The sequence below is a fragment of the Mustelus asterias genome, chromosome 17 (assembly GCF_964213995.1).
Source record: "Mustelus asterias chromosome 17, sMusAst1.hap1.1, whole genome shotgun sequence".
Lineage (NCBI taxonomy): Eukaryota > Metazoa > Chordata > Chondrichthyes > Carcharhiniformes > Triakidae > Mustelus > Mustelus asterias.
In genome coordinates this window covers 55510486-55534459 of record NC_135817.1, presented here as the reverse complement: position 1 = coordinate 55534459, position 23974 = coordinate 55510486, and the positions used below count along the sequence as shown (strand labels likewise).

Below are 23974 nucleotides of genomic sequence, written 5' to 3'. Positions count from 1 at the left end.
CTGCACCGACCACAATCCCACCCAGGCCCTACCCCCATATCTACCCACTAATCCCTCCAACCTTCGCACCTCAGGACACTAAAGGGCAATTTTTAGCATGGCCAATCAACCTAACCCGCACATCTTTGGACTGTGGGAGGAAACCGGAGCACCCGGAGGAAACCCACGCAGACACGAGGAGAATGTGCAAACTCCACACAGACAGTGACCCAAGCCGGGAATCGAACCCAGGTCCCTGGAGCTGTGAAGCAGCAGTGCTAACCACTGTGCTACCGTGCCGTGCCACTTAATTGTATAAATTGGCAAACAAAATATTCCCTTTACTTGACTTTACAAATTATGCCATAACTTTATAACTTGGGAACAGACAGATGGACTATAGCGCATTTGCATTTAACAGCATAATAGATATCATAACAAGAGCATTCAGATTGGTTACATGTCAAACACAATCAATGAATAGCAAAAGGGACTCATCCAAACTGGTTTATTTCGAACAGCAGGGAGAGGATTCTGGAACACTGTTCCTACAGCACCAGAGACCAAATGCCGCTGCCCTGGGTCCAATATCAATATATCCAATGCTTGCATCAAGTACACGCCTGACAGAACATTTACTGAACTCTGACGAGGGTCATCCTGACTCAAAACGTTGGCTCTATTCTCTCTCCACAGATGCTGTCAGACCTGCTGAGATTTTTCCAGCATTTATGTTTTTGTTTCAGATTCCAGCATCCGCAGTACTTTGCCTTTATTTACTGAACTCAATTGAAAATGCAATTGCCGTTTCCAAGGGATACTTTTGCTCTAAGAAACAAACAGTCAACAGGCAAATCAGAACCAATTCATCTGCTGGGAAAAGATACACAAAAAGGTAGCAGCTCATTTGACCTAGCCTCCTGTTCTGGTATCAGATAAGTTTTGGAACTAAATTGCATCTGGCCAAATACAATGTTGCTGTTTGAAGTCAATTCAAGGTCATTTTTACTTTTAAATTTGTTCATGTGATGTGGATATCATTGGTAAAATTGGCATTTAATAGAATCCCTACAGTGCAGAAGGCCATCATTTGGCCCATTGAACCTGCAATGACAACAATCTCACCCATGCCCTATCACCATAACCCCACATATTTACCCTGCTAGTCCCCTGACACTAAGGGGCAATTTAGCATGGCCAATCAACCTAACCCACACATCTCTGAACTGTGGGAGGAAACCCACACAGACAGGAGCAGAACGTGCAAACTCCACACAGACAGTGAACGGAGGCCAGAATTTAACTCGGGTCCCATTTATTGCTCATCTCTAAAACGTGAAAGTGGTTGCGGCATCTTCTTGAGCCCACAGTGCCTTTGCACATGATGTGCTACTGCCAATTAGGGTTCATGCATTTTAACTAGACTGTATAAAATGCATCCATTGAAATCAAACAGTGTTCAATAGCAATTTTTCAACACTTCATTGAAGGGTGAATAAATCCCACAACTATATGTTCACTTCAATTAATTTCTATTGAAAATGACTAACTTTCTGGGTGCTGGCTGACTTCACTCAATTTTTGACAGAAGCATGTGAAAACTTCCAAAATCTCTGCATAATTAATATAATCTGCTCTTTCAATCTAAACAATTTCCAGATACACCATGTGTATCTGCTGTACTAATCTAATATACAATGCAACCATTGTAAATGGTGAATCTCATATCTAGTACTGTAAGCCATATAAAATTGAGATAATGACTGAAGAAAACAGGATTAAAGATAACTGTAATCTTTTGACTTCAAGCAACTGATAGAATTATCAGTTCCTAGAAACGCATGGGCACAGTTTTCCAGAGTACCACAGCATGGTCCATATCATCCAGATAAAGCATTTCAAATCAAAACCACAGAATTCAAATGGCACAGGGGTGTCAGTCATGTAGCTGATGTGTACAAAAATATACTGGTGCTTCAATCTTCTATTCAAGCTAACTGAAAACACTCCATATGTACGAATTAGAAGCAGGAGTAGACTATTTGGCCCCTCTAGTCTGCTCCACTATTTAATTAGGTCATGTCTGATCTGACTGTCTCACAAATCCAGTTTCTAGCCTGCTCCCTATACCCCTTGACTCCCTCAATCAAGAGTCTCTTCACCTTAAAAATATTCCATGACTTCTACCACTATCTGGGGAAGAGTTATAGACTAACAACCCTCAGAAAAAAAAATTCTCTTCATCTGTCTTAAATGGAAGACCCTTTATTTTCAAACTCCTAGCTCTAGTTTTGTCAATAAAGGGAAACATCCTCTTAGCATCCACCCTGTCAAATTGCTTCAGATTCTTAAATGCTTCAATAAGATCACCTCTCATTCTTCTAAACTTCAATGGTTACAGGCTCAGTCTGTCCAATTTTTCCTCATTAGATAAACCCTTTATTCCAGGAATCAGTTGGATGAACCTTCTCTGAGCTGCTTCTAATGCAATTATATCCTTTCTTAAAACTGTACACAGTACTCCAGATCTGGTTTCACCAGTGCACTAAATTGTAGCAAAATATGCCTACTCTTATATTCTATCCTCTTCGTAATAAACGACAACATTCTATTTATCTCCCTAATCACTTGCTGTACCTACACACTAACTTTTTGTGATTCATGTACCAGGACACAGAGATCTAGGCACAGGAGAGTTCTGCAATTTCTTTCGATTTAGACAATGTTACTTTTCTATTCCTGCCAAAGTGGACAAGTTCACATTTAACCACATTAAATATCATTTGTCAAATTTGTGCTCACTTAAGGAGTTGACAGTGACAAAAGTTATTTCCTCTTGCCTACTTATTTGTGTCATGGGCAAATTTAGCTACTATAGATTCAGTCCCTTCTTCCAAATCATTAATAAAAATTGTAAATAGTTAAGGCCCCGAGACTGATCCCTGTGGCACTCCACTGGTTACGTTCTGCCAACCTGAAAATGGCGAGTTACGTCTACAGTTTCTTGTTAGCTAACCAATCCTCAATTCACACAAATATGTTACCCCTACATCATGAGCTCTTATTCTCCTCTGGGTGCTTCGGTTTCCTCCCACAGTCCAAAAGACGTGGTTAGGTGAATTGACCATGCTAAATTCTCCCTCAGTGTACCCGAACAGGCAACTAGGGGATTTTCACAGTAACATCATTGCAGTGTTAATGTAAGCCTACTTGTGACACTAATAAATAAACTTATTTTATGTAATAGCCTTATACCTGGCATCTTGTCAGATGCCTTCTGGAAATCCAAGTACACCACATTTGCAGATTTCCCTTTCTCCACGCTGCTTGCTACTTCCTCAAAAAACTCCAATAAATTAGTCAAACATTATTTCCCTTTCACAAAACCACATTGACTCTGCCTGTTGGCATCAAAATTTTCTAAGTACCTGGATATAACCTCCTTAATAACAGATTCCAGCATTCTCCCTATGACAGATGATAAGCTTAGTAGTTTCCTGCTTTTTGCCTCCCTCTATCATGGAATACAGGGGTTATATTCACAATTATTTGGACTTTCAAGATTTTGACTAAGTCCCACAAGAGGAATTAGTGTGTAAAATTAAAGTGCATGGGATTGGAGACAGTGTATTGAGATGAATAGAAAATGGGTTGGCAGACAGGAAACAAAGAGTAGGAATAAACAGGTCTTTTTCCAAATAGCAGGACGTGACTAGTGGGGTACCGTAGCGATCAATGCTGAGACCCCAGCTATTCACATATATAGTATAGGGATTTAGATGAGGGAACTAAATTTAATACCTCCAAAAATGCATTTGGCGTAAAACTGAGTGGGAGGGTGAATTGTGAGGAAGATGCAAAGATCCTTCAGTGTGATTTGGACAAGTTGAGTGGGCAAATGAATGGCAGATGCAGTATAATTTGGATAAATGTACGGTTGTCCATCTTGGCTGCAGAAGAGAAAGGCAGATTACTATCTGAAAGGCCATAAATTAGGAGGGGGAAATGTGCAACAAGGCCTGGGTGCCCTCGTACATCAGTCACGCAGGTGCAGAAGGCTGTAAAAAAAGGCAAATTGTATGTTGGCCTTCATGGTGACAGGATCCGAGTGCAGGAGCGAGGATGTCTTGCTGCAATTATACAGGACATTGGTGAGGACATACCTGGAATATTGCGTGCAGTTTTGGTCTCCTTATCTGAGGAAGGATGTTCATAGAATCACTACAGTGCAGAAGGAGGCCATTCGGCCCATCGAGTCTGCACCAACCACAATCCCACCTAGATCCTATTCCCGTAACCCACATATTTAGCCTGCCAATCCCGCTGACACTAGGGTCAATTTAGCATGGCCAACCAACCTAACCCGCACATCTTTGGATTGTTCTTGATCTCCTTATTTGAGGAAGGATGTTCTTGTTCTCAAGGGAGTTCAGAGAAGATTTACCAGACTGATTTCTGGGATGGCAGGACTGAATTAAGAGGAGAGAATGAGTCAGTTAGGATTGAATTTTCTGGAGTTAAGAGGAATGAGGAGGATTTCATAGAAACCTATAAAATTCTATCAGGACTAGACAGGTTAGATGTAAGAAGGATGTTTCCAATGGTGGGAATGTTCAGAGCAAGGGGTCATAGTCTGAGGAATACAGGTAGATTGTTTAGGACAGAAATGAGGAGAAATTCCTTCACCCAGAGTGGTCAGCCTGTGGAATTCACTATTACAGAAAGTAGTAAAGGCCAAAACATTGTATGTTTTCAAGAAAAAATTACAGATATGTCATTTGGGGCAAAGCGGATCAAAGGATATAGAGGAAGGCGGGATCAGGCTATTGAGTTGGATGATCAGCCATGTTCATAATGAATGGCAAAGCAGGCTCAAATGGCCTCCTCCTGCTCCTATTTTCTATGTTTCTATGATCTTCTAATCTGATATAACATTTCCACAGTTTATGGAATGTTGGAAAATCAAAATACATGCAGTCTCAGCAACCACTTCTTTTCAGACCCTAGGACGAAGTCCAAGAGGACCTCAGGACTGGTTAGCTTATATTTTGATAATTTTCTCGGCTCCTTTTTCCTACTGACTAATGGTTTTAAGTTTCCCTGTCCCTTTCACCTCTTGATTTTCAATTATTTCTGTGGTGCTATTTGTCATGCTTTATAGTGAAAACAAACTCAAAATACCTGTTTGTATCATTTGCCATTTCCTTATTTCCATTATTAATTTCTGAAACTCACTCTTTAATAAGACCAACGCTCACGTTAGTTACTCTTTTCGTTTTTAAATATTTATAGAAATTCTTAGTGTCTGTTCTAATATTTCTGGCTAGCTTTCTCTTATGCACCAATTTCTCCCTCATTAGTCTTTTAGTCATCCTTTGTTATTTTTCCCCTTCTGTCCAATCTCCTATTTGCCATAATTATTGCAGAATTGTACTTCTCTTTCATTTTGACACACTACCTTTAACTTTGTTAGTTAGCCACCCACAAATGTTCTGTCCTTCCCCTAGAGTCTTTCTTTTTCACTGGAATGTGCCTGCGCCTTCACTGAGTGTTATAAAATGTCTCCTTAAATGTTTGCCACTGTACCTCTACTGATCTATGCCTTAACCTAATTTCCCAGTTCACTTTAGCCAGCTCTGATTTCAAATTCTCATACTCATCCTAATTTAAATTTAAAACACCTAGTCTTAGGACTACTCTTCCCTCCCTCAAACAATGCAAAATTCAATCAGGTTTTGATCATTGCTACCTATGGGCACCTCTCCTATGAGGTAATTAATCCCTTCTGGTTGCACACTACCAGATCTAGAATATCTGGCTTTAAAATATGCTGCTCTAAGAAACTACCCTGAAAACACTATGAACTGATCTTCCAGGCTACCTCCAATCAGATCTGACCAATCTATATGGAAACTAAAATCACCCATAATTACTACCGTACCTTTATCAAAAGCCCCATTATATCCCCCTATACACACCATCCTACAGTGTGGTTACTGTTAGAGGGTCTATAAACTAATCTTACAAGAGACTTCTTACTTTTACAGTTTCATACCTCTACCCAAACTGATTCTTTATCTTGATCTTTAGAACCAAGGTCATCCTTCTTTAATGTATTAATGCAGTCCTTAAATGCTGCACCTTTTCCCATCCTCTTGCCCTTCCAAAATGTTATGCCACCTAGAATTAGGTCCCAGCCATTGTCATCTTGCAGTCATATCTCTGAAATACCCATCACATCATGCATATTTATTTCTATCTTAGCTCTTAATTTATCTGTTTTGTTACAAATGCTGCAGACATTTAGATACACAGCCTTATCTGCTGGTTCATTAAGTTTCTATGCTTTTGTCACACTCCGATTATCAATCCCCTTATTGCTTGCTACCGTGCTCTCGTCAAAGTGTCAAATCGTCCCAAACTTGATCCTTTCCCCCCTATTTAATTTAAAACCCTCTTTGCTGCCCTAGTTATGCTAATCGCCAGAACACTGGTCCCAGCACAATTCAGAAGACTATCCCTATGATAGCTTCCACTTTTCCCAGGACTGGTGCTCGTGCCCCAGGAATCAAAACCCATTTCTCCTACACCAATCATTGCTCTACACATTTAACTCTAACCTTATTTATCCTATGCCAATTAAAGTTTATTTATTAGTGTCACAAGGAAGTTGACATTAACACTGAAATGAAGTCACTGTGAAAATCCCCTAGTTGCCACACTCCAGCACCTGTTCGGGTACATGGAGGGAGAATTTAGCATGGCCAAAGCACCTAACGAGCATGTCTTTTGGACTGTGGAAGGGAACTGGAGCACCCGGAGGAAACCTATACAGACATGGGGAGAGCATGCAGATTCTGCACAGACAGCGACCCAAGTTGGGAATCGAACCCGGGTCCCTGGCACTGTGGCAGCTGTGCTAACCACTGTTCTAACCACTGTTCTAATTTGCTTGTGGCTCAGGTAATAATCCCAAAAGGATTGCCATTGATCTTTTGATTTAGCCCCTAGCTGCTCATACTAAGCAGAACCCTTTTCCTAGTCATATCTACATCATTGGTACCAACATGGACATGACCACTGGGGCCTCCCCCTTCCACTGCAAGTTCCTCACCAGGCCAGAGCATATGTGTTGAAGTCTGGCATCGGCACTTCTGGATTCTTACTTCCAGCTGCCTTCGCTGTCCCCTGCTACCACTATGTTCCTATTAACATTCCCCTGTTTGCATGGCTTCCCATAACATGGTGCCACAATCAGTTCACTCATTCACCCCGCAGCCCGTATTCGCCCACATAGGTTGCAAGCAGAAGCCTGCTACACAATTGCAGAGGCTGAGATTCCTCTGTTTTTACCTTCTGGAGCTCTTACCTGCCTCACTCAGTCACACCTTCCTGTCCAGGTAACAGCATACAAAGGGTGTGACTGCCTCCTGGAATAAAGTGCCCCGGTAACTTTCCTCCTCCCAGATGTATGGGAGAGACAGTAACTTGGCCTCCAGCTCAATGGCTCTAAGCCGAAGCTCTTCCAGTTGCGGACACTTACTGCGGATGATTTTGTCCTGGATCCCAGTAGCATCCAGGAGCTCCCACATTCTGCAGTCACAACATATCATGTCACGCCATCCTTATTGTGTATTAATTAAGCAATTTTAATATACTAATACTACTTCGCACCACCATTTAATGTACTAATTTAAATCTCAGTAATCCATAAACCTCACCACTTATGAACAAGAGTGGGCTCACTCATGTTTTACTTCCCTTCTGTTGGTGTCTCTTAAATCATAGAGATAGCTACACAAGTATTTTTTTTTAATGTTTTTCTAAATTCCAGCTCTTTACAGACACTCCCTAACAGCATTTACTCACCAACCAACATACAACTTTCCTGCAGTGTCACTCTTTTGTTTATTTTCCCACCACAGAGAAATAATTTCTTCGCGTGAGAGTATCATAGAATAGAATCATAGAATTCCTACAATACAGCTTGGCCAATCAATTTAACCCGCACATCTTTGGACTGTGGGAGGAAACCAGAGCACCCAGAAGAAACCCACGCGTGTCCCTGGCACTGTGCGGTAGCAATGCTAACCACTGTGCCGCCCCTCAAGAACAAGGATGCATGTTGTTAAAATTAAAGTTAGGCCGTTCAGTAGCAAAATCGGGAACCAGTTCTGCACACAAAAGATTAGGAGACTTCTAGAACATCTTCCCCTGAAAAAGCGCAGATTAGTCATGATATAACTGAATGGCAGAGCAGGCTTGAGGGACAGATGTTCCTATGTTCCAAACCGTTATTCCTTCTGCATGCAAGGTCTTCAATTTGTTAATGTGAAATCTAGTAATGCAGCAAGAGGAAGAGCATACAATCATCACACTTCAATAAAAATTGACATACGAGATAAAGTGATTCAGATCCCGTTTTCTGATATAACCATTGCAATTTGGATCTATCAGAATTAAAGGTAAATGCTGTTTTACGTAAATATCACAAACTGAGTCCTTGCCATCATAGATGCTGCAGAATCTATACACAGTCTTGTAGTACACCTGCTTTCTGACCATTCCAGTGAATCTTCACAATTTTATTTTCCTCCAAACTACAAGTGTGAGAACACATTGGACAGAGTGCAGAAGAGGTTTACAAGAATGGTTCCGAGTATAAGAACCTTCAGTTATGAGGATAGATTGGAGGCTTGGGGCTGTTTTCCTTGGAGAGAAGGCCGAGGAGTTTTGATAGCGATGTTCAAAACCATGAGGGGGCTGAACATAACAGTTAGGGAGAAACCGTTCCCATTCGTAAAAGGATCAAGAACAACAGGGCACGGATTTAAAGTGATTTGCAAAAGATGCAAATATGATGTGAGAAAAAAACATTTTGACATAGTAAGTGGTTTGGGTCACTGCCTGGAAGTGTGGTGGAGGCAGGTTCAATCATGACAACCAAGAGGGCATCAGGTGGTTACTTGAATAGAAACAATTTGTAGTGGTACAGGTAAAAGGCAGAAGAATGGCACTAAATCACGATGCTCATTTGGAGAGCAGGTGCAGACACAACAGGCCAAATGGCCTCCTTTTGTGCAGTAACAATTTGTGATTCTTCTCACCACCCCCTCCTACATAAGAGCTAAAAGCTGTTTACATTCCAATTTCTTTGCTTTCAGGAACCATTTGAATTGTTCCAGTTATAAAAGGATCAACGTACTTTGGACATGGTGCATTAATTACAAAAAAAAATCAAAAAAGATCTACTTGCCTTTGAATTCAGCTATTTGATCTCTGTTTTGAGAAGCCCTACAAACGCAAGAAGTTTATGTTAAAATTGCATAGGACACTGATTTGGCCTTATCTGGAGTAATGTGTCCAGTTCTCGGTGGCACACTTTAGGAAAGCTGTGAAGGCATTGGAGTGCAGAAAAGGTTCATGAAAATGGTTCCATGGATGAGGAATTTCAGTTACATAGATACAAGAGACTGTTTTCCTTGGAAATGCGAAGGTTGAGGAGAATCAAGGGAGGCATACAAAATTGAGGAATTTGGACAGAGTTGATGGAAGGATCAAGAACAAGGTGGTGCAATTTAAAGTAATTGACAAAAGAACCAATGGCGACAGGAGTCAAAACTGTTTCATGCTGCGAGTGGTTAGAATCTGGAATGCACTACCTGAGCTTGTGGTGGAGACAGGTTCAGTTGAGACATTTAAGCCAGCGCAGACACTGTAGGCTGAATGAACTCCTTCTGCGCAGTAACCACTGTGGTTCTGTTAAGCCTTATATTTTGCCCTACTACTGCTTAAAGTGCTTAAACAAGACATGTTTATCAAATGAACGGAACTCAAGAACATACAGCACAAACAGGAATCCAATCTTAAAAAAAGCTCAAGAGTCTGTTGGTTCACATTTCACTAATTAAATTCCATGTTTTGCAAGTTGGGGAGTGAAGGGTGCCCAAAAACTGGAAATTAGATGTCAATAATTAAGATATCTCACGAACATGAAAACTAACTCCAGGCCTAGACAATTATGGTTAACATTAGATTATGGTCAGTGGGCTGAAGTAAAACACATACTAGCACCTGTGAAACTAGAGTAAAGATTAATCATATCTGAAACAAAATAAAAGTTTGAATGTACCCAATATTCCAGTTATTATCAAATGCAGAAATAATGAACCATAATGTTGAGAAAGGTAATTTTTCAGAACTCAATTTATGAAGACAGTTTTGTGGTAATTGGCTACAATCCCACCATATAAGAGATATCTTTAGGCCTTTCACTTTTTGCACAAACACTGACACAATTACTAAAGGCAAAAATGAATACCACTATATATTATAAAATAAATTTATATTGTGATCAAGGGTCAGGTAACAGCCTGCATTACTCAGTTATTTCACAGAATTATAGAAATTATAAAGAGACCATTAGTTTCATGTCTGCTCCAGCACCAGCTCTTCAAATGGTGTCATGTACTCTATTCCTATGCCCCTGGTTTTTTTCTATACTTTTTAAAAATATACTTGCTTTTCAAAGATGAAAAAGTCCCTTTATTGCATTAGTCTCCACTCCAAAAGCCACTTGCAATAAAGCATAATTCTAATTACTCAGACAGATGAACATTTCTAACAATTTGTTCTTTTAGTGATAATTCTGTTTAGACTGCCTAGATATTCAATAACTGGTGGAGAAATCTTGCATATATTATTCTCTCATATTATCAAAACTGAAAGTTTGCTTAAGTTCTCTTAATCTTCTCCACTGCAGTGAAAAAGAGACAGCTTTTCAAACATTTCTTCATAACAATACAACCTAGTGACTCTTCATTACATCCTCTCACATGTCCACTCTCTTCCCTATTTGGGAGGTAAAGATGCTGTCTCCAAAATCATTTATTTCAAGTTATATATTCATTTTTGTAATTAAAGTCAATTGCTTGTGTATAATTTATGGATCAACACAAATCTTTTTGGTCTTATGTCGGCTGGTGAAGGGAAGAGGATGGGAAAGAGGGAATTACCATAAGGTATAGGAGTAGAATTAGGCCACTCGGCCCATCGACTCTGCTCAGCTATTCAATCATGGCTGATATGATTCTCATCCTCCTGCCTTCTTCCTGTAACCCTTGATCCCTTTATTGATCAAGAACCTATCTACGTCTTAAAGACACTCAATGACCTGGCCTCCACAGCCCTCTGTGGCAATGAATTCCACAGATTCACCATCCCCTGGCTGAAGAAATTCTCCCTCACCTCAGTTTTAAAGGATCATCCTTTTAGCCTGAGGTTGCGCCCTCGAGTTCTAGTCTCTCCCACTAGTGGAAACATCCTCTCCACGTCCACTCTATCTAGGCATGTTTTTCATTACATCAACCGTTAGATAGCATCCTTTTGTTATATTTTAGACAGACAACGCAGTTTCCAAATCAATATTACCTTCAGCTCACCGTTTATGGAAGAAATGTACCTAACTTCAAGTTTAATTCGTGGGGTTGAAATTGCAGATGTGTCTGCCAATTCCAGTTAAACACCGTGAATTAATGAATAGTTGGAATGTTCTTATAACGAAGTGGGATATTTCTACCATTTAGTAGTCAATAAGCAGGTGAAGATAAAGTAAATTGCAAGATCGATATTGCACAAAAAACATTAAAAGCAACATACATAATTGGACTCCGAATGTAAAGTTTGATATAATATCCAAAATAAAGTAGTTCTAGAAGCATGGAAAGTTTTCAAGAATGTTCTTTGATCTTTTAAACACATTGAGACCATGCAGCACAGAACTGCTCTGCAGACACTTACACATCAATGTTCCGGGAATGAGACCGTTTCACAAAGATCAGCTCGGGGCCGTAAAAGCATTCAATCAAAACGAAAACATTAGCCTCCTAAAGAGGGGGGGGGGGGAGGTTAAAAAATATTACATTAGTTCGAATAAGCCCCCCCTTCCCAAAAAAATTGTTTAAATTCAACCACAGACCGATCAGCTGGACGACGTGGCGGTCCCTAAACCACACTGCCACCAAGCTTGATACCGGATGTCCCGCCCACGATGTCCAGGCGGATTGGCGGAGGTACGGTGATGGACAGCAGCCTCCACGCCTCCATTGGTCGAGTGTCCGATGATCGGAGTGCGCTTCCGGCAGCTAAGTTTGTCTTTCACCCTCAGCGGATTCAGTACAGCGGAAGCAGCGCCCAAAGCGAGGGGAGGCGAGCGAGGGGGGAGGAGGCGGTTGAGGCGGGGCGGGGCCAGCGGCTGATTGGCAGCTCTGCCTCTCGCGGGCCGGCTCGTGGGTCAACCGTTCACGCCCTCGAGCGGGTTTTGAATGAGGAGGCTTGCGCGCGGGCTAAACCTGTTGGGCCGCTTTCTCCTGGACAACAGTGCGCTGCTGCTGCTGGAAATGCTGGCTCAGCAGGTCTGGCAGCATGGGTTCCAGCACTAGGAGGCCCCACTCTGAAAAAAAAATCAGTTCTCCAATGTGTTTTTTTCTTTGTTCAGACAATTATCCGATTCCCTCCTGAAAGCCGCAATTGGATCCGCCTCTCCCCCCACACTCCGAAGGAGAACATTCCAGATCCTAACCACCGGCTGAGTAAAAGTTTTTTTTTTAAAAAAACCTTGTGCCACTGATGCTTCTTTTGTCGTTCACAGGTTCTCATCTCCTCTGCCAGCAGGGAAAAGCCTTTTCCTTCCTCTCTGCCCAGATACCTCGTCTCCATCAAATCTCACCTGAATGTTCACTGTGCTAAAGAGGTCCGTCTCAGCTTCTCCACTGTACCACCACAGCTCTCTGTTAAATTTCATCTGTCCACCAATCTATGTCCTCTTGAAACTTGTTTTTCTCCTCACAATGCTTCCAAGTTTTGTGTAAAAAAAAAAAATTGCATCCCAGATCTTGGTCACTGGTTTTGTTACAAAGATGTTTTCCATCTAAAATGACTTTGGGCCGTAACCTTTAAGCACCCCAGCATCAGTGTTGGGGGGTAGCCCCTGAGATGCACTGGGAAATTCCTCTCTGAACTTTCCAGCTGATGGTTTTTATTGCAATTTCCCAGGAATGGAAACTTCCTCTCGGCAATTGCTCTGTCCTGGAAACCATCCAAAAATGTTATTTAGATCTTGATTCCGGCTGTGTTACACCAACAGTTAGGACAATTAAAACGTTTTCCAAATTCTGGGTAACTGTTGTAAAGATCCAGACAGACTCTCACTCCTTGGGACTCTCACTCATCCCCTCTTTGGGACCGTCCTCACTCACTGACTATCCCCCCCCCCCTCCTCACTCACAGACTATCCCCCCCCCCCTCCTCACTCACAGACTATCCCCCCCCCCTCCTCACTCACTGACTATCCCCCCCCCTCACTCACTGACTATCCCCCCCCCTCCTCACTCACTGACTATCCCCCCCCTCCTCACTCACTGACTATCCCCCCCCTCCTCACTACTGACTATCCCCCCCTCCTCACTCACAGACTATCCCCCCCTCCCCACTCACAGACTATCCCCCCCTCCCCACTCACAGACTATCCCCCCCCTCCCCACTCACAGACTATCCCCCCCCATCCCCACTCACAGACTATCCCCCCCTCCCCACTCACAGACTATCCCCCCTTCCCCACTCACAGACTATCCCCCCCCTCCCCACTCACAGACTATCCCCCACTCACTGACTATCCCCCCCTCCTCACTCACTGACTATCCCCCCCCCCTCCTCCTCACTCACTGACTATCACCCCCTCCTCACTCACTGACTATCCCCCCCCTCCTCTGACTATCCCCCCCTCCTCTGACTATCCCCCCCCTCCTCTGACTATCCCCCCCCTCCTCTGACTATCCCCCCCTCCTCTGACTATCCCCCCCTCCTCTGACTATCCCCCCCCTCCTCTGACTATCCCCCCCCTCCTCTGACTATCCCCCCCCTCCTCTGACTATCCCCCCCCTCCTCTGACTATCCCCCCCCTCCTCTGACTATCCCCTCCCCCCCTCTGACTATCCTCCCCCCCTCTGACTATCCCCCCCCCGACTATCCCCCCCCTCCTCGGACTATCCCCCCCCTCCTCGGACTATCCCCCCCCTCCTCGGACTATCCCCCCCCCCCCCTCGGACTATCCCCCCCCCCCCCCCTCGGACTATTCCCCCCCCCCCCTCTTCGGACTATTCCCCCCCCCCTCTACGGACTATTCCCCCCCCCCCTCTTCGGACTATCCCCCCCCCCCCCCCTCGGACTATCCCCCCCCCCCTCTTCGGACTATCCCCCCCCCCCCCTCGGACTATCCCCCCCCCCCTCTCGGACTATCCCCCCCCCTCTTCGGACTACCCCCCCCTCCTCGGACTATCCCCCCCCTCCTCGGACTATCCCCCCCCTCCTCGGACGATCCCCCCCCTCCTCGGACGATCCCCCCCCCTCCTCGGACTATCCCCCCCCCCCCTCCTCGGACTATCCCCCCCCCCCCCTCCTCGGACTATCCCCCCCCCCCTCCTCGGACTATCCCCCCCCCCCCTCCTCGGACTATCCCCCCCCCCCTCCTCGGACTATCCCCCCCCCCTCCTCGGACTATCCCCCCCTCCTCCTCGGACTATCCCCCCCTCCTCTGACTATCCCCCCCTCCTCTGACTATCCCCCCCTCCTCTGACTATCCCCCCCTCCTCTGACTATCCCCCCCTCCTCTGACTATCCCCCCCTCCTCTGACTATCCCCCCCCTCCTCTGACTATCCCCCCCCTCCTCTGACTATCCCCCCCCTCCTCTGACTATCCCCCCCCTCCTCTGACTATCCCCCCCCTCCTCTGACTATCCCCCCCCTCCTCTGACTATCCCCCCCCTCCTCTGACTATCCCCCCCCTCCTCTGACTATCCCCCCCCTCCTCTGACTATCCCCCCCCTCCTCTGACTATCCCCCCCCTCCTCTGACTATCCCCCCCCTCCTCTGACTATCCCCCCCCTCCTCTGACTATCCCCCCCCTCCTCTGACTATCCCCCCCCTCCTCTGACTATCCCCCCCCTCCTCTGACTATCCCCCCCTCCTCTGACTATCCCCCCCCTCCTCTGACTATCCCCCCCCTCCTCTGACTATCCCCCCCCTCCTCTGACTATCCCCCCCCTCCTCTGACTATCCCCCCCCTCCTCTGACTATCCCCCCCCTCCTCTGACTATCCCCCCCCTCCTCTGACTATCCCCCCCCTCCTCTGACTATCCCCCCCTCCTCTGACTATCCCCCCCCTCCTCTGACTATCCCCCCCCTCCTCTGACTATCCCCCCCTCCTCTGACTATCCCCCCCTCCTCTGACTATCCCCCCTCCTCTGACTATCTCAAACTATCCCCCCCAAACTATCCCCCCCAAACTATCCCCCCCAAACTATCCCCCCACAAACTAACCCCCCACAAACTAACCCCCCACAAACTAACCCCCCACAAACTCACCCCCCACAAACTCACCCCCCACAAACTCACCCCCCACAAACTAACCCCCCACAAACTAACCCCCCACAAACTAACCCCCCACAAACTAACCCCCCACAAACTAACCCCCCACAAACTAACCCCCCACAAACTAACCCCCCACAAACTAACCCCCCACAAACTAACCCCCCACAAACTAACCCCCCACAAACTAACCCCCCACAAACTAACCCCCCACAAACTAACCCCCCACAAACTAACCCCCCACAAACTAACCCCCCACAAACTAACCCCCCACAAACTAACCCCCCACAAACTATCCCCCCACAAACTATCCCCCCACAAACTATCCCCCCACAAACTATCCCCCCACAAACTATCCCCCCACAAACTATCCCCCCACAAACTAACCCCCCACAAACTAACCCCCCACAAACTAACCCCCCACAAACTAACCCCCCACAAACTAACCCCCCACAAACTAACCCCCCACAAACTAACCCCCCACAAACTAACCCCCCACAAACTAACCCCCCACAAACTAACCCCCCACAACTACCTCCCCAAAGCCTCCCCTCCACAACTACCTCTCCACTACTGCCCCACCACTATCTCTCCCCCCCAACTCCCCCCCCCCCCATTATCTCTCCCTCCCAAAATCGCCCCCCCACGATCTCTCCCCCCGAACCCCCCCACCAACTCCCCCCCCACTATCACTCCCCCCACCTCCCCCTCCACTATCTCTCCCCCCAACTCCCCCCCGCTATCTCTCCCCCCCCACTCCCCCTCGACTATCACTCCCCCAACTCCCCCCCCCCCCCCACTATCTCTCCCCCCAACTCCCCCCCGGTATCTCTCCTCCCCAATTCCCCCCCCCCAACTATCTCTCCCCCCCCAACTCTCCCCCCACCCCCTCCCGCACTGTCTCTCCCCCCAACTCCCCCCTCTATCTCTCCCCACCACTATCTCTCCCCCAACACCCCCCACTATCTCTCCCCCCCCCACTATCTCTTGATGCACTATCAATCACGACGCAAAGACTTCTGAGAGTGAGGGAAAACTAATAGGCTTTTATTCACAGAGAACAGGAGCACACCCTGTAGCTGATCTCGTCTGAACTGAGGCAAGGAGAAGGGACCATCACCTTTATACCCCACTCTGGGTGGAAAGGGAGGGGTCTCAGGTGGAAAGGAGGAGTCTCGGGCCAGGTGCAGCATGGGTGTGTCCAGGCACATACATGTAGTAACAGTGGTTCACCACATTCACCCCTCCTTTAAAAAAGAGTCCGGCGGGGTGGGTGGAACCATATGTACAGAAGCATATATACGTAGAAAAGTCACAAGCTGAGGTGAGGCGTCGTCCCTTCACAGGTTCAGCCTGTCGGGCGGCTTGACTAGTCGTTGTGACCGCCACAGTACCAGTTGGGGTGTTGCTTCCGATGGCAGAGTGGAGCCGCTCGAATCCGCCGTCGTCCCTTCTGGTCTGGTCCTGCATGGTGACTCCGGGGGCTCAGGCGAGCTGCATACAATGGGCAAAGATGTAAGCGGACCTGGTGCTACCGGAACAGAGGGGTTTAGGGGTGTGGGGTGGGGGGTCATCGTGGGCTCCAGGGCACCTGCAGGCGCCAGGTCCTGGATAGAGACCGTGTCCTCCCGCCCATCGTGGTACGCCACATAGGCATATTGGGGGTTGGCGTGGGGGAGCTGGACTTTTTCAACTAGGGGATCCGACTTATGGGGTCGTACATGCCTCCGGAGCAGAACTGGGCCTGGGTACGCCAGCCACGACGGTAGTGAGATTCCCGAGGAGGACTTCCTCGGGAAAGCAAACTTCCGCTCGTGGGGGGTGGCGTTGGTGGCCGTACACAGGAGGGACCGGATTGAGTGTTGTGCATCGGGGAGTACTTCTTGCCAGCGGGAGACTGGAAGGCCTTTAGACCGTAGCGCTAGTAGAATGGCCTTCCAGACTGTCGCGTTCTCCCTCTCCACCTGTCCGTTAACCCTGGGGTTGTAGCTGGTAGTCCTACTCGAGGCTATGCCCTTGGAGAGTAGGTACTGATGCAGCTCATCACTCATGAATGAGGATCCCCGGTCGCTGTGGATATAGTTGGGGTACCCGAACAGGGTGAAGAGGCTGTGCAGGGCCTTGACGACCGCGGTCGAGGTCATGTCTGAGCAGGGAATGGCAAAGGGGAATCGGGAGTACTCATCTATCACGTTGAGGAAATAGATGTTGCGGTCAGAAGAAGGAAGGGGCCCTTTGAAATCGACGCTGAGGCGTTCAAAGGGGCGGGTGGCTTTTATGAGGTGTGCCCGGTCCGGCCGATAGTAGTGCGGCTTACATTCTGCGCAGACCGGACAGTGTCTGGTTATAGACCGGACGTCCTTAACAGAATAGGGCAGATTACGGGCTTTAATAAAATGGTAGAGCCTGGTGACCCCCGGGTGACAGAGGTCATTGTGGAGAGTCTGTAGTTGGTTCACCTGCGCGCTAGCATATGTTCCGCGAGACAGAGCGTCTGGAGGCTCATTGAGCTTCTCGGGCCGGTATAAGATATCGTAATTGTAGGTGGAGAGCTCAATCCTCCACCTCAGTATCTTATTCTTAATCTTGCCCCTCTGCGCGTTGTTGAACATGAAAACCACTGAACGTTGGTCCGTGAGCAAGGTGAACCGTTGGCCAGCTAGGTAGTGGTGCCAGTGTCGCAACGCTTCGACGATGGCCTGAGCCTCCTTCTCGACTGAGGAGTGTCGGATTTCCGAGCCCTGAAGGGTTCATGAGAAGAAGGCTACGGGTCTGCCCGCCTGGTTGAGGGTGGCGGCCAGGGCGAAGTCAGACGCATCACTCTCCACCTGAAAGGGGATTGACTCGTCCACAGCGTGCATCGTGGCCTTTGCGATGTCCGCTTTGATGCGGTCGAAGGCTGAGCGAGCCTCTCCCGACAGGGGAAAAAGGGTGGATTTGATAAGCGGACGGGCCTTATCGGCGTAATTAGGGACCCACTGGGCGTAGTATGAGAAGAAGCCCAGGCATCTCCTCAGTGCTTTAAGCGTGGTCGGGAGGGGAAGTTCCATAAGGGGGCGCATGCGGTCGGGATCGGGGCCTATGACCCCGTTTTCCACCACATATCCCAGGATGGCGAGGCGGTGAGTGCGGAAGACACACTTCTCCTTATTATAGGTCAGATTTAGGAGAGTGGCCGTATGGAGGAATTTGTTAAGGTTGGCGTCGTGGTCCTGCTGATCATGGCCACAGATGGTGACGTTATCCAGGCACGGAAATGTAGCCCGTAGCCCGTTCTGGTCCACCATTTGGTCCATTTCACGCTGGAAGACCGTGACCCCGTTGGTGACGCCGAAGGGAACCCTAAGAAAATGGTAGAGGCGGCCATCCGCCTCGAAAGCCGTATATTTGCGGTCCTCCGGGCGGATGGGGAGCTGGTGGTAGGCCGTCTTGAGGTCTATCGTGGAGAACACCCGGTAATGCGCAATCCGATTGACCATGTCGGATATGCGCGGAAGGGGATACGCATCCAGCTGTGTGTGCCGATTGATGGTCTGACTATAATCGATGACCATCCGGTGTTTCTCCCCAGTTTTGACCACTACCACCTGTGCTCTCCAAGGGCTGGTGCTCGCCTCAATGATCCCTTCCTTCAGGAGCCGCTGGACCTTGGACCTAATGAAGGTCCTGTCCCCCGCACTGTACCGTCTGCTCTTGGTGGCAATGGGCTTACACTCGGGGGTGAGGTGTTTGAACTGCGGTGGGGGGGTGACTTGGAGGGTCGAAAGGCCACAGGTGGTGCGCGGTGGGTAGTCCAGGAACTGAGGGTTGCAGACCGAGATCGGGGGAAGGGGCCCGTTGTACTGTAGCATGACGCTCTTAAGATGTGTCATGAAATTGAGGCCTAAGAGTACGGGAGCGCAGAGGTGTGGGAGCACCAGGAGCTTAAAATTTGCGTAATTGGTCCCCCGAACCGTAAGAGTCACCACACAGTACCTGATGACATCCACGGAGCGGGACTTTGAGGCCAAGGAAATGGTTTGTTTGACTGGCCGTACCGAAAGGGCATAGCGACGCATAGTATCGGGGTGGATAAAGCTCTCCGTACTCCCGCTGTCAAACAAACAATTTCCCGCACGGCCGTTTACCTGTATGTCCATCATAGACCTGGCGAGCTGATGTGGACAAGACTGGTCCAGCTGGATCGCTGCCACCGTAGATCCCGAAGAGTCATCAGCCGGCGTCCAAGATGGCGGCTCCCCTGTCTCGCATGCGGTCGGCTGCGTCCAAGATGGCGGCCCCCTTGAGTCCCACGCGGCCGATGGTGTCCAAAATGGCGGCTCCCCGGGCTCACACGTGGTCGCTGGTGTCCAAGATGGCGGCCCCCTTGACTCCCACGCAGCTGATGGCGATTGGGTTTTCTGTTCCCTTGGGTCGCATGCTGCGCTATTCAGTTTCGACTTTGCCTTGCAGACTTTCGCGTAGTGGCCTTTCTTTCCACACCCTGAGCAGAACGCCTCCCTGGCCGGGCAGCGTGGTCGGGGGTATTTCGCTGGGCCGCAAAAGTAACACTTCGGGGCTGCCATGGCCGCGGCCGCTGAGTCATTGGTGGGGTGCTGTGTGGCATAAGTCGGAGGCCCTCCGAGGTACTGGGATGATATTGGCCGTGAGGCCCACGATGTCGCGTGGTCGGGCGTGTACGCCTCGAGGTTACGTGATGCTACTTCGAGGGATTCAGCGAGCGCTACCGTTTTTGGAAGATCTAGCCCACCTTGTTCTAGCAGGCGCTGTCGAATGTAATTGGATGTGATGCCCATAACGTAGGCAGCGCGGATCAAGTCCTCTGTATAGTGCGCAGTGGATACGGCCTTGCAGTTACAGGCCCTGTCGAGCGCACGGAGTTGGCGGAGGAACTGTGCATTTGATTCCCCCGGCTGCTGTTTACAGGTAGCCAGCAGATGCCTGGCGTAGACTTCGTTCGTCTGTTGGCTGTATTGGCTCTTTAGGAGCGCTAGCGCATCAGCGTACGTTTCTCCGTCACAGATGGTGGCGAAAACTGCGTCGCTTACCCGGGTGTTGAGCACGTGCAGCTTGTCTGCATCGGACCGGACGACCGTGGAGGCTCTGAGGAAGGCTTCGAAGCACTTCAGCCAGTGGTTAAAGCTGTTGGCTGCCCCCGGCGCTTGTGGATCCAAATTTAGAGTGTCAGGCTTTAAAAGCTGCTCCATTCTGGTTTTTTTTGCTCTCAGTGAATAAAATTGATGCACTATCAATTACGACGCGAAGACTTCTGAGAGTGAGGGAAAACTAAGAGGCTTTTATTCACCGAGAACAGGAGCACACCCTTGTAGCTGACCTGGTCTGAACTGAGGCAAGGAGGAGGGACCATCACCTTTATACCCCACTCTGGGTGGAAAGGGAGGGGTCTCGGGCCAGGTGCAGCATGGGTGTGTCCAGGCACATACATGTAGTAACAGTGGTTCACCACATCTCTCCCCCCCCCCACTCTCTCTCCCCCCACTATCTCTTCCCCCCCCACTATCTCTCCCCCCCACTATCTCTTCCCCCCCCCCACTATCTCTCCCCCCCCCCAACTATCTCCCCCCCCCCCCCCCCACAAGTCCTGATGAGATTTTCCCCAGACCAGGCGACACAAGCACAGAAGAAAATCCATGTAGGTAAATGGACATGGAGTGGCAACCCAACGTTGACTGCCACTCTGAGGATTTACAGACCTTCATGTATTTACTGGCTGAAAACCTCTGATTGAATTATAAAAAGACTGAGGCAATTTTCCAGTGACTTGAAACCACAGTTTCTAAGACGGCTGAATGGTTGCATTAAATGTACATGTCAAATTCCTAAGCCGTTAAGTGGAGCCATCTGTCCGCAGGAACCAAAGATAATCACCTGAGAAGAATACGAATGAACCACATATCCTGAATCATTCCCAGGACATGCTTCATTAAGAATGATTGTAATGCTGACACCTGGGGAACCCATTATATACATATCTCTAGTCCAAACAACAACCATTTACCACCGCTTTGCTTTCTGCAACTCAGTCGATTTTGTATCTATGTTGGCAGTGTCCCTTTTATATTATTTAACTTTGCTGAGAAATCAGTTATGTGGCACTTCATCAAATGTGTCAGAAGTCAACGTGTATCCCTTCAACTGCATTGCCTTAATCAAATCTCTCTGTGATCTTATCATAAATGGAATCAAATTAGTTAAGCACAATTTGCCTTACAAATCTGCACTAGCTCAGAGGCATAGAATTGTTATGGTGCAGAACATTCAGCCTGTTGTGTCTGCACCAGGTCTCCAAATGAGCATTATGACTTTGTGCTATTCTCCTGAGTTTTCCCCATAACCCTTGCACATTTATTCTATTCAAATAATCATCTAATGACCTCTTGAAATGCCTTGATTGAGTCTGCCTCCACCACACCACCAGGCAGTGCATTCCAGACCCAAACCACTGAAAAAGGTTTTCCTCACTTTGTTTCTTTTGCAAATCACTTTAATCTGCCCTCTCATTCTTAATCATTTTACAAGTGAAAACAGTTTCTCCCTATATACTCTGCCCAGCTCCCTCGTGATTTTGAACACCTCTATCTTGGTCTTTCCAAGAAGAACAATCTCAACTCCTTCAATCTATCTTCATAACTTCAGGTTTGAGCCCTGATTGATAAGACATTTCTATCATACAATGAATTAGAAGCAGGAGTAGGCTTATTGGCCCCTCAAGCCTGCTCCGCCATTTAATAAGATAATGGCTGATCTGATTGTAACCTGAACGCCACATTCCCACCCAACCCCAATAACTTTTCACCCCATTGATCATCAAGATCTATTTACCTCTGTTTTTAAAATATTCAAATATTCTGCGTTCATTCTTTTTGAGGAAGAGATTGTTGGTAGTTGAAAATAAGAGCAGGAGTAGGCCACTTTGCCCCCACTCTGCTCCACCATTCAACTAGATCTTGGCTGATCTACATCAATACCATTTTCTCGCGCTATCCCCAAATGCTTGAATAACTTTAATCTCTGTCCTGAAAATACTCAATGGCTGAGCTGGGGTAGAGAATTCCCAAGATTCAGCACTCGTTGAGTGAAGAAATTCCTCTTCATCTCAGTCCTAACTGGCCTGCCTCTTATTCTGAGACGGTGTCCTCCTTGGTTCGAGAACTGTGCTTTCTCCAATTGTCATTGATAACAGAACAAAGCACATCCATTCGTTGCTGAAGCACAAGTTCAGCTTGATCAGCATACAAGACCATTGAGTGCCAAAGTGCCTTTGGTGAGGTTACACATTTCACGAGTGCGTCCAAGCCTCTCCCAAGTTCTTTGGGATTGAAATGTCAAGTATCAGGGTTGGCAGCATGGTCACCTAGATATGTGAGTGCACCTCAACTGCAAGGCTGTATTAGTGAAAATCTGTTGTGCATTCATGCTTGTTCCCAGTTGGAACAAGGTTACTTTAAGAGTCCAATCACATGATGTATTGATGATGTCATTTGGCCCTTCGCATCAACAACTGGGCAGTCTTTCCTAACAGCTAGTTTAACAGCCTAACTACGAAGAGTTGTGAACGTAGCATAGTCCATCATGCAAACCAGCCTGCCATCCATTGATTCTGTCCACACTTCCCACAGCCTCGGAAAAGCAACCAGCCTAACCAAGGACCCCCTGCACCCCGGACATTCGCTCTTCCAACTTCTTCCGTTGGGAAAAGGATACAAAAGTCTGAGATCACGTACCAACCGAATCAAAAACAGCTTCTTCCCTGCTGCCATCAGACTTTTGAATGGACCTATGATATATTAAGCTGATGTTTCTCTGTACCCTAGTTATGACTGTAACACCTTTCCAATAAAGCTCTTGTTCATTTGTACCTTTGAAGTCTGCAAATCTATCCTTTAAAAATACCATAAAGAAAGCTGGCAACGTGGAGGTCAGAACCACACTGGCAAAAAAATGGAAAAATCGTCAATTCATGCTGCATACATCCAAAATGGATTAAGAAGATAAAAACATTGCTACACCAAAGCTGGCGATGAAGGGATGATAAATATTGGTAACAGCCATCAATGGAACTGAAATTTAAATGAAGATTTCAGAGAAAACAACATTGAAAAGAAGCTTCCCACGTGCCCTGCCAGGAAAGATCTGGAAAAGTACGGGAAGCACTGTGAGTAAAAGAAATACCCTGCAACAATAATTTAGCGCTGCGTGTGTTCCAAAATTTGGAAGGAAGCAGGCTGAGTTCAGGGTTAACTTGTTTGAAAGAAAAAGAAACGAGGTAGTTCCAAAAACCGCTTGGCACATTGTGCTTACGCAAGCCCTTCCCATAGTAAAAAATGGGGAGAGTTCTTGACATCGTGGGACCAAATTATGAGAACATTGAGCAGTGGAGCCCATATATTGAAAGATTCAATAGTTTGTTGAAGTGAACAAAGTTGCAGCAGACATAGTAGTTCCAACTTTCCTGAGCATCATGAGAAGTCTGATGCAGTCAGAAAACAGTAAGAAGTTTAACAACACCAGGTTAAAGTCCAACAGGTTTATTTGTGTTTACCCCAGTCCA

General features: G+C 47.2%; 1 protein-coding gene across 4 annotated transcripts in view; it reads right to left on the bottom strand.

The window, feature by feature from the left end:
- The window catches only part of tmem39a (transmembrane protein 39A), a 68033-nt gene extending 56021 nt beyond the window's left edge, over positions 1 to 12012 (bottom strand). Inside the window, exons 1-2 of one of the 4 annotated variants that reach the window (XM_078232703.1) lie at positions 11779 to 12000; positions 9236 to 9273 (exon numbers count right to left, since the gene is read on the bottom strand). The gene's annotated coding sequence lies outside the window, so the exon portion shown is untranslated. Of the gene's footprint in view, positions 1 to 9235; positions 9274 to 11778 lie in introns of all 4 variants that reach the window. The other 3 variants (XM_078232705.1, XM_078232704.1, XM_078232702.1) reach the window with 3 other exon arrangements.
- Between the last annotated feature and the right edge of the window lie 11962 nt (positions 12013 to 23974).